The 4,076-nt window shown below is 38.6% G+C and overlaps 1 pseudogene; it reads left to right on the top strand.

Moving 5' to 3' along the window:
* The first annotated feature begins 2,788 nt into the window (after positions 1-2,788).
* LOC145681233 (uncharacterized) lies at positions 2,789-3,388 on the top strand (annotated as a pseudogene).
* The last annotated feature ends 688 nt before the right edge of the window (positions 3,389-4,076 follow it).

The raw sequence follows: 4,076 nt of genomic DNA, 5'->3' as shown, positions 1-4,076 counted from the left end.
TTCACTTCCTTCTCTTCGTTTCTTTAATTTTCAAAACAATACAAGAAAGTTTTAACTTTTAACTTCTTTTTGTGTTGTTACTCAATCGTGGATGAAGACGTAAGATATACTGTCTTCCTTTTCTTTATTTTTTTTTATATATAAACTTTTAAAAAATCATGCTTAAATTTAGAAATATATGATTCATTTTATTATGGTTTGCAAAAATCGGAAAATTCTAAAGGGAAAAAAGGAAAATCGCCCTACTACCTGCCTTAAGTTGTAAATTATAGCGCCAAAAGTTAGGCTCTTGCAGAAATTGAGAATAAATATTTTTATTTTTTAAGTGCATAAATTTTCCCTTTCCATACTTTTTATCCTTTAAAAAAATGTCATCCTGAAGAAAATAGAATCTGTTTAAAAATTTGAATCTTCGTTACCTCATTTTCCCTACAGATCTTTTATGGTCAATAAATAAACATATCACTTTATCGAGAACTTTCGAATACTAACATAATGCAAGTTGGGTCTATGTTGAACTAAAAAATAAGTTTTTACTTCTGCTGTTCCCATATGACAATCTGGAACGGAAAACTTCAAAAAGAAAGAAACAAGTTCACCCAGTTTAGAAATCTGGCAGCATTGAGTTCTTCGCGACCTCTAGTGCAGTTTGCGGTTGCTAAGCCACAGGGGTAGAGGAAAGTCTTTCCACTTCCAGGAAAAATAGTCGCTTACCCATGGTTCCGAGATTAGTTTGCACACACTCAACAAAATCCTTTACAAAGCAGGGTAATGATAAGATTTTTCTTACAAGAAATCTTCCGAAAAATGTTTCCGTATCGAACAGGCTTTAGATTCACTAGTAGTGGGAAAGTATTTTAGGAAAACCCAACACTATAAACCTATCGGGGAGGGTATACGAAAGTATACGGAATATGTCCACCTAATTTCTTTATACTTCAGCATATATTTACTTTAATTGAGAGATTTATTGGAGATATAAGGATGGATATAAGAAGCTATAGTTTTGAAAATGGTCGGGCGTATACAGTAAAACCTGTCGACTTGGCCACCTCTCTAAGTTGGCCACTTGCTTATCTTGGCCTGGTTCGTCTTGAACCTGCATTATCCCATAAGATATTCATTACTCATTAGTCTAAGTTGGTCACCTGTCTATGTTGGAGATTGGCCGCACTGAAGCAATGTTTATCCTGTGTTGATAATGATAAATTTACCTGCGTATCTTGGCCATGCGAATATGTTTTGTTATTTTTCTTAACTCTTTCGTATTCCTGTATGAGAGCAAATGTTCTGTATTTGTTACTGGAGACAGAGTAGCATAGATTCCCACGATTTGTTCTTGGAAGTCAATGGCCAGAACAGTACGCTGACAAAAGGGTGGTGAAGGAAGTGGCGAATAAGAAAACGCACAGGAATTCAGGAGATGGTCGTACGTATTTGTTTACTCTGTCTGTTTTGGCAAAACCATTAGCTATATCGGTTCCTTTCATCAGTGGGGAGTTTTAGTAATTCCGGAAAATTCTCAAGGTTAAAGCTAACCATCTCAATTGTGATTTATTGGCATCTGACGGCTTGTCGAAAGGTAGCGGAGGTTTTCAAATATGAATTCCCTTAAGATTTTCTCAAAACATCTTTTGCTCCAAGGAAAACACTTGTAACTCATTACCAATAGGTAGTTACCACAAAATTAGAATGTGCATATGAGCAAAAAATAATAAAAATATACGTCTAGAATGAACCACCATAAATAAATTTGTTATTTGTAACTGCTTTGCTACTTTTCGAAAGGTATCTATAGAAAATATTTGTCACTGCCGAAAAAAAACATATAAACTGCATATAAATTATTGAATTTATAATTTTGTTTTCTTGTTTTCAATCTGATAACTCAGTGTGCTACAATATCAATTTCAAGAAACTGCCTACATATGTTTAGATTTATGATTGTGTGATTGTGTTTTCCGTACGAATAATTCAGTGTACCAGACTAGTTTTCAGGAAGAAAAAGGCACATATATTAAATATACTGTACTATTTTTTCTAGTACTGTGTATTGTTGTGATTACTCTATATACATTATTTAAAAGTAGCTATCGTGGTATTGCTTATTAAAATTTTACAATCAAGTAATACTAGAAGTCCTATTCTAAAAATACACCAATCACTTATTTTCTGTAAGTTGGCCACCTGTCTAAGTTGGCCACTTTTCAATGGAATCGATGGTGGCCAACATAGACAGGTTTCACTGTACCTACCAAAAATTCTAGCAGTACATAGCTGATGGAAATTATGGACAAGAAATAATAAATATTATAATCTGTTTCACATAACCTTCCTTCCTCCACCACGCTCAAGTACAGATGAATGTTGGTGTTCCGTCTTCCAGCATCAGCCCCCTCACACACAGGTATAGAGTGTATCTAAATATGAGTAAATAATGAATTACAACTTTTATAATAACACTATGTATTTTAAAACCTTAATTGCATTTACCTGTATTAGTGAGATAACACATGCGCTATTATAATGCGCTATTATTGAACGGTTGTATTGTTTATTTTCCTTCTTTTTGGCAATTGGGTTTGCGACATAACGTTGGAATGGCAAGGGATGGCACGGTTGGTAATTGAATGAGTATTTACTTATTGATACAATAATTTCATAATACCATCGAAAACCAAATACAATATACAGGATGCAGCAGCTATTTGAGAACACATAGTATAAGTGACACAATATCCTGTATGTCATTGCAACACACAGGTAACCCTTTTTGTTGCAGGTAACCATGATAAACCCTGTGCTATCTCAGGAAATGAAGAGGCATGCAGTCATCGTCTCCTAGGCTGCAGGACACTCCGATTCCAAGATCACTGCCTTCTTGAACGTCGCCCGGTCATTCATCTTCAAAGTTCGGAGAGAACTGGAGGCCGCCAGTGATGATGTGGAAACCGTTTCCCACAGGAAACGACTTTGTCAGCGCTCGGACAGCACCAAAATGACCGAATTCGTCGCTTCCGTCCAAGCTGTTGTCGAAGCGGACCCAGGGAAGTCCACAAGGGCACTCGCAAGGGAGAAGCACGTTGACGAGGCCACCATTCGGCACGTGGTATATGAAGACCTCCGTTACAAGTCGTACGTGATGCGAAGAGACCAGTTCATGTCCGCGAGAACCAGGGAGAATAGAGTGAACTACGCCAGGTGCCTTTTGAACAAGCTGAAACATCCCGAGCAGTCAGAAATGCTCTGGTTATTCTCGGCTGGGAAAATCTTCGTCCAGGACCAGAAGGCGAACCGCAGAAATGACCGGTGGCTATGTAAAACACCCGAGGAGGTTCCGATCGTCATGCACACCAAGTTCCCAGCCACCATGGTTCTAGGGGCGTGAGCAGTGAGGTCGACGTGATGCCTCCACATTTCTTTAGTCAAGGTGGCAGTCAACGTCGCTGCTTGCACCGATGTGTTGAAGATGGTTGTGCAGTCCTGGATTACTGTTATAGCACGTGGCAGGCCATATGTTTTTCAGCAGGACTCCGTTCCCGTCCATACCGCCCATTCAACAAAGAATGGTTGGCCACGAATCTTCACGACCATATCACCCCAAAAATATGCCCCCCGGCCCCCTTGATGTCAACCCTTTGGACTTTTACGTCTGGGGTGTGGTTGAGAGGGCCTCTAGTAAGCATCCACACAACACCGTTGTGGCTCTCAGGCCAGCCATTGTGGATGCCATGACAAACATTCCCAGGACCCACCTCAATCATTCCTGCCGACGGTTTCGACACCGTTTAGAGACTGTTATGGCGGCAGATGGCGGTTTAATTGAATGATATTCTGTACTGGGTCTGTCTTCACGTGTACATAATGTTCAATGATCATTAAATGCTCTATCTTCCGTGTCTGCTCTTTTTTCCGCGGATGTTATTTTGTTTTCAAATTGCTGCCTTACCCTGTATATGGGTAAATTATCAGAGCGTTCATATAATAATAATACAACTTGAAATTATGTTTAAAAAAACACACACTTCTTTCCTTTCTTATAAACAGATGTTCTTATGTTAGAAAGAACAAGAAGA

The sequence above is a fragment of the Thermobia domestica genome, chromosome 1 (assembly GCF_964235325.1).
Source record: "Thermobia domestica chromosome 1, izTheDome1.hap1.1, whole genome shotgun sequence".
Taxonomy (NCBI): Eukaryota; Metazoa; Arthropoda; class Insecta; order Zygentoma; family Lepismatidae; genus Thermobia; species Thermobia domestica.
The sequence above is the reverse complement of the archived record's forward strand: the minus strand, read 5'-3'. Positions and strand labels throughout refer to the sequence as shown.